Raw genomic sequence first — 7,355 nt, 5'->3', positions numbered from 1 at the left:
CTCTCCCTCCTTTTTTAAAAAGTGGTGTTACATTAGCTACCCTCCAGTCCATAGGAACTGATCCAGAGTCGATAGACTGTTGGAAAATGATCACCAATGCATCCACTATTTCTAGGGCCACTTCTTTAAGTACTCTGGGATACAGCGTATCAGGCCCCGGGGATTTATCGGCCTTCAATCCCATCAATTTCCCGAACACAATTTCCCGCCTAATAAGGATTTCCTTCAGTTCCTCCTTCTCACTAGACCCTCGAACCCCTCGTATTTCCGGAAGGTTATTTGTGTCTTCCTTCGTGAAGTCAGAACCAAAGTATTTGTTCAACTGGTCTGCCATTTCTTTGTTCCCCATTATAAATTCACCTGAATCTGACTGCAAGGGACCTATGTTTGTCTTCACTAATCTTTTTCTCTTCACATATCTGTAGAAGCTTTTGCAGTCAGTTTTTATGTTCCTCTCATACTCTATTTTCCCCCCCGCAGTTAAGCAATGTACCCAGGGAGGCGCCGCTAAGTTTATGGTCTTGGCCCTCCAAACCGTGGTCTAGGGTACATGTCGACAATGCAGGCCCGTTCTTGGGTAAAATGATCCTTGTGATTGTCGACGCGTACTCCAAGTGGATTGAATGTGAGATAAGTTCGGCTAGCACGTCCGCTGCCACTACTGAAAACCTGCGGGCCATGTTTGCCACACACGGCTTACCCAATGTCATGGTGAGCGACAACGGGCCATGTTTTACCAGTGCTGAGTTCGAAGAATTCATGACCCCTAACGGGATCAAACATGTCACATCTGCCCCGTTTAAACCAGCGTCCAATGGTCAGGCAGAGAGAGCAGTGCAAACCATCAAGAAAGGCTTGAAGAGGGTAACGGAAGGCTCACTGCAGACTCGCCTATCCCGAGTCCTGCTTAGCTAACGCACGAGACCACATTCACTCACTGGGATCCCACCTGCTGATCTGCTCATGAAAAGAGCACTTAAGAAAAGGCTCTCGTTAGTTCACCCTGATCTACATGAACAGGTAGAGAGCAGGCGGCTTCAACAAAGTGCATACCATGATAGCGCAAATGTGTCACACGAGATTGAAATCAATGATCCTGTATTTGTATTAAATTATGGACAAGGTCCCAAGTGGCTTTCCCGCACTGTCGTGGCCAAAGAGGGGAGCAGGGTGTTTCGGGTCAAACTTTCAAATGGACTCATTCACCGGAATCACTTGGACCAAATCAAACTCAGATTCACGGACTACCCTGAGCAACCCACCTTGGACCCTACCTTTTTTGATCTCCCAACATACGCACCAGTGGACCACGAAGCAGAACCCATCATCCACAGCAGCCCAGCAGGGCCCAACACACCAGGCAGCCCAGCAAGGCCAGCTGCACAGCAGCCCAGCGAGGGCCCAACAAATGATTCAACAACACCAGCTTTCACACCGAGACGATCAACCAGGGCAAGAAGGGCCCCAGATCGACTCACACTGTAAATAGTTACACTATTGACTTTGGTGGGGGGGGGGGGGGGAGTGTTGTTATATACATGGATTTGCATTTACTCTGTATAGCCACCAGAGGGCTCATTCCCCTGCTGTCCCAAGGGAATCCCATAATCCCTTGGGAGCACAGTTATTTAAGGAGGCCTCACAGGTTGGAGAGGCACTCTGGAGACCTGCAATAAAGGAATAATGTCACACTTTACTTAGAGCTCACGGTGTTCAGTCTGACGCTTTCTCCATACATAACAGTGGTGATCCGCCTTCTTGAACCGCTGCAGTCCGTGTGGTGAAGGTGCTCCCACAGTGCTGTTAGGGAGGGAGTTCCGGGATTGTGACCCAGCCACGATGAAGGAACGGCCGATATATTCCCAAGTCGGGATGGTGTGTGACTTTGAGGGCAATCGCGGATTTCGCGCTGACTGATGGGGAAGCGGAGGTGTTGCCAGTATCTGATTAACCGCACACGCTTAATGTGGAGTGCTTTCAGGAAAGAGTGGGGAGCAGGCTGACAATAAGCGGAATCGGTGTAAAAACACCGAGCACCAACGCTGGGAGGTCACTGATAGTGACCAGCATGTGTCAGTTAGTTGTCAATTTCTCGCATCAGTTACTTTCAAAGACAATGAGGGCCCCGGGTTATTTTGGAACGCCCATCTCGAGAAGGTTAGCTAACTTTCTTAATCTTGTGGCACATTTCCTGCAGACTGAATAATGCATTGTTATTGCGGCAGAGTTTTTGACAAGTAGTGTCTGTATTAAACACTCGCAGGGCAGGTACAGGGGGTTAGATACAGAGTAAAGCTCCCTCGACACTGTCCCATCAAACACTCCCAGGGCAGGTACAGCACGGGGTTAGATACAGAGTAAAGCTCCCTCTACACTGTCCCATCAAACACTCCCAGGGCAGGTACAGCATGGGGTTAGATACAGAGTAAAGCTCCCTCTACACTGTCCCATCAAACACTCCCAGGGCAGCTACAGGTACAGCACGGGCTTAGATACAGACTAAAGTTCCCTCTACACTGTCCCATCAAACACTCCCAGGGCAGCTACAGGTACAGCACGGGGTTAGATACAGAGTAAAGCTCCCTCTACACTGTCCCGTCAAACACTCCCAGGGCAGGTACAGCACGGGGTTAGATACAGAGTAAAGCTCCCTCCACACTGTCCCATCAAACACTCCCAGGGCAGGTACAGCACGGGTTAGATACAGAGTAAAGCTCCCTCGACACTGTCCCATCAAACACTCCCAGGGCAGATACAGCACGGGGTTAGATACAGAGTAAAGCTCCCTCTACACTGTCCCATCAAACACTCCCAGGGCAGGTACAGGTACAGCATAGGGTTAGATACAGAGTAAAGTTCCCTCTACACTGTCCCATCAAACACTCCCAGGGCAGGTACAGGTACAGCATGGGGTTAGATACAGAGTAAAGTTCCCTCTACACTGTCCCATCAAACACTCCCAGGGCAGATACAGCACAGGGTTAGATACAGAGTAAAGCTCCCTCTACACTGTCCCATCAAACATTCCCAGGGCAGATACAGCACAGGGTTAGATACAGAGTAAAGCTCCCTCTACACTGTCCCATCAAACACTCCCAGGGCAGGTACAGCACGGGGTTAGATACAGAGTAAAGCTCCCTCTACACTGTCCCATCAAACACTCCCAGGGCAGGTATAGCACAGGGTTAGTTACAGAGTAAAGCTCCCTCTACACTGTCCCATCAAACACTCCCAGGGCATGTACAGGTACAGCACGGGGTTAGATACAGAGTAAAGCTCCCTCTACACTGTTCCATCAAACACTCCCAGGGCAGGTACAGCACGGGGTTAGATACAGAGTAAAGCTGTATTCTTCTCCAGCCCCTACACCCCTCCCTATCTCTGTACCCTCCTCCAGCCCCTACACCTCTCCCTATCTCTGTAACCTCCTCCAGCCCCTACACCCTCACTACCTCTGTAACCTCCTCCAGCCCCTACACCCCTCCCTATCTCTATAACCTCCTCCAGCCCCGAGATATCTCCCTATCTCTGTAACATCCTCCAGCCCCACAACCCCATCGAGATCTCTGTGCTCCACCAATTCTGACTGGTGGGGAAGCAGAGTTGTTGCCAGGATCTGATTAACCGCACACGCTTAAGGTGGAGTGCTTTCAGGAAAGAGTGGGGAGCAGGCTGACAATAAGCGGAATCGGTGTAAAAACACCGAGCACCAATGCTAGGAGGTCACTGATAGTGACCAGCATGTGTCAGTTACTTTCAAAGACAATGAGGGGTCTGAGTTATTTTGGAACGCCCATCCCGGGAAGGTTAGGTAACTTTATAAATCTTGTGGCACATTTCCTGCAGACTGAATTATGGATTGTTATTGCTGCAGAGTTGTTAACAAGTAGTGTCTGTATTAAACTCTCACAGGGCAGGTACAGCACGGGGTTAGTTACAGAGTAAAGCTCCCTCTACACTGTCCCATCAAACACTCCCAGGGCAGGTACAGCACGGGGTTAGATACAGAGTAAAGCTCCCTCTACACTGTCCCATCAAATACTCCCAGGGCAGGTACAGGGGTTAGATACAGAGTAAAGCTCCCTCTACACTGTCCCATCAAATACTCCCAGGGCAGGTACAGGGGTTAGATACAGAGTAAAGCTCCCTCTACACTGACCCATCAAACACTCCCAGGGCAGGTACAGGTACAGCACGGGGTTAGATACAGAGTAAAGCTCCCTCTACACTGTCCCATCAAACACTCCCAGGGCAGGTACAGCACGGGGTTAGATACAGAGTAAAGCTCCCTCAACACTGTCCCATCAAACACTCCCAGGGCAGGTACAGCACGGGGTTAGTTACAGAGTAAAGCTCCCTCTACACTGTCCCATCAAACACTCCCAGGGCAGGTACAGCACGGGGTTAGATACAGAGTAAAGCTCCCTCTACACTGTCCCATCAAACACTCCCAGGGCAGGTACAGCACGGGGTTAGATACAGAGTAAAGCTCCCTCTACACTGTCCCATCAAACATTCCTAGGGCAGGTACAGCACGGGCTTAGATACAGAGTAAAGCTCCCTCTACACTGTCCCATCAAACACTCCCAGGGCAGGTACAGCACGGGGTTAGATACAGAGTAAAGCTCCCTCTACACTGTCCCATCAAACACTCCCAGGGCAGCTACAGCACGGGTTTAGATACAGAGTAAAGCTCCCTCTACACGGTCCCATCAAACACTCCCAGGGCAGGTATAGCATGGGTTAGATACAGAGTAAAGCTCCCTCTACACTGTCCCATCAAACACTCCCAGGGCAGGTACAGCATGGGTTAGATACAGATTAAAGCTCCCTCTACACTGTCCCATCAAACACTTCCAGGGCAGGTACAGCATGGGTTAGATACCGAGTAAAGCTCCCTCTACACTGTCCCATCAAATACTCCCAGGGCAGGTACAGGGGTTAGATACAGAGTAAAGCTCCCTCTACACTGTCCCATCAAACACTCCCAGGGCAGGTACAGCACGGGGTTAGATACAGAGTAAAGCTCCCTCTACACTGTCCCATCAAACACTCCCAGGGCAGGTACAGGTACAGCACGGGGTTAGATACAGAGTAAAGCTCCCTCTACACTGTCCCATCAAACACTCCCAGGGCAGGTACAGCACGGGGTTAGATACAGAGTAAAGCTCCCTCTACACTGTCCCATCAAACAATCCCAGGGCAGGTACAGCACGGGGTTAGATACAGAGTATAGCTCCCTCTACACTGTCCCATCAAACACTCCCAGGGCAGGTACAGCACAGAGGTTATCTCTGTAACCTGTTCCCGCCCCTACATTCTCCCTATCTCTGTAACGCCCCCCCCAGCCCCTACACCCATCCTGTTAAGTATCGAATAACTCCACGAGGCTAAGTATGGTGACCTAGTTCAGGCATGACCTTACTCTAGTTTATTGATTCTCAAAGTGAAGATACAACATGGCTGCCAACATTATATACATAGCTTGCACGTGTCTGCCATTTACCATTCGGACTCTGACAATCGCGCCCTCCCCCAGTTAACATAGCTAACATCATTCCCCCTAAAGCACTTGGTACAGGTTATATTTCCAAGTTGAGAAGGTCCGGTGCCTTCTGCTCCCTCGTTGATCTTCTCAGTTCGAACCCAAGCTTGGGTGAGTTCGTAGGACCATTGCTCCATTGTGGAGCGATCGATCAGACGGGACTATCGGGGATGGTAGGTCCGTCTTCGTGAATGAAACAAGGGTCAGCTGATGGTTGGATGCGTGTTGGTTGGCCGATGATGATGTCCTCTTCAATTTGTTCTGGGCTGTCTGTGAATCGCGGTTTGGTTTGGTCGATTTGGCCATTTAACAGTTTGACTACAAAAAAAACCCTGTTGCCCTCCTTGGCCAGAACCGTGCCGGCAACCCACTTTGGAGCATGGCCACAATTCAGGACAAGCACAGGGTCATGAACAGCAAGGTCACGTGAAGGGGCCGCCCGATCCGAGGTACCATCGCTGCTGTTGCCTTCTGGTTTCGACGTGACCATTGAGATCCGGGTGTACAAGGGAGGGCCGTGTTTTGAGGCCTCTCTTTGTTAACAGCTCGGCAGGAGGGACCCCGGTGAGCGAGTGGGGTCTCGTCCGGTAACGGAGCAGAATGCGGGACAAGCAGAGCTGTGAGTCACGTGTTTTAGGCTCTGCTGAATGGTTTGGACTGCCCGCTCTGCTTGACCGTTAGACGCGGGTTTGAAAGGGGCGGACCTGACATGCTTGATGCCATTATGGGTCATAAACTCGAAACACGGTCCGTTGTCGCTGACAAGGATGTCGGGCAGGCCATGGGTGGCGAACATGGCCTGGAGGCTTTCAATGGTGGCTGTGGACGTGCTGGATGACATGATTATACATTCAATCCATTTGGAGTAAGCGTCCAGTACCACTAAAAACATTTTGCCGAGAAAGGGGCCGGTATAGTTTATGTGGATCCTTGACCACGGTTTGGAGGGCCATGACCACAGACTCGACGGAGCCTCCAGAGGTGCATTACTCAGTTGCATGCAAGTGTTGCACTGATGCACGCATGAGTCCCAAGTCCGAGTCAATGCCGGGCCACCAAACGTGAGACCTGGCAATGGCATTCGTCATGACAATGCCTGGGTGGGTGCTGTGTAAATCTCGCACAAAAAGTTTCCCTGCCTTTTTTTTGGCATAACAACACAATTACCCCATAACAGACAATCAGACTGAATCGACAATTCATCTTTGCGACGGCTATAAGGCTTAATTTCATCCCGCATTTCCCTGGGAATGACAGGCCAATTTCCATTTCGGACACACCTTTTTACGCTCGACAGTACAGGATCCTGGCTGGCCCAGGTCCTAATTTGGCGAGCCGTGACGGGTGACCCCCCCCTCGCTCTCGAAGGCAGCCATGACCAGCAGCAAGTCTGCGGGCTGCGGCATTTCCACCCCGGCTATGGGCAATGGTAGCCGGCTAAGCGCATCAGCCACAGTTTTCAGTGCCTGGTCTGTGGCGGATGACATCGTCATAAGCGGGACGAGGCGTTGGTGTTTATAACTTTGCTCTTTGAAAACAATGAAATGAACGGCTTGTGGTCTGTTTCAAGCTCAAACCGAAGCCCAAACAGGTATTGGTGCATTTTCCTAACCCCATATACGCATGCTAAAGCCTCTTTCTCTACCATACTGTTCAGCCTTAGACAGACTTTTGGTCGCGTATGCAACTGGTTGGAGTTTGCCTGATACATTGGCAACTGACCCCATATGATGAGGCTTCGCAGGCCAGCACTAACCACTTACATGGGTCATAGTGTACCAGTAATTTATTGGAACATAGCAGGTTCCTG

This window comes from Pristiophorus japonicus, chromosome 31, assembly GCF_044704955.1.
Source record: "Pristiophorus japonicus isolate sPriJap1 chromosome 31, sPriJap1.hap1, whole genome shotgun sequence".
Lineage (NCBI taxonomy): Eukaryota > Metazoa > Chordata > Chondrichthyes > Pristiophoridae > Pristiophorus > Pristiophorus japonicus.
This window is presented reverse-complemented; position numbering follows the sequence as displayed.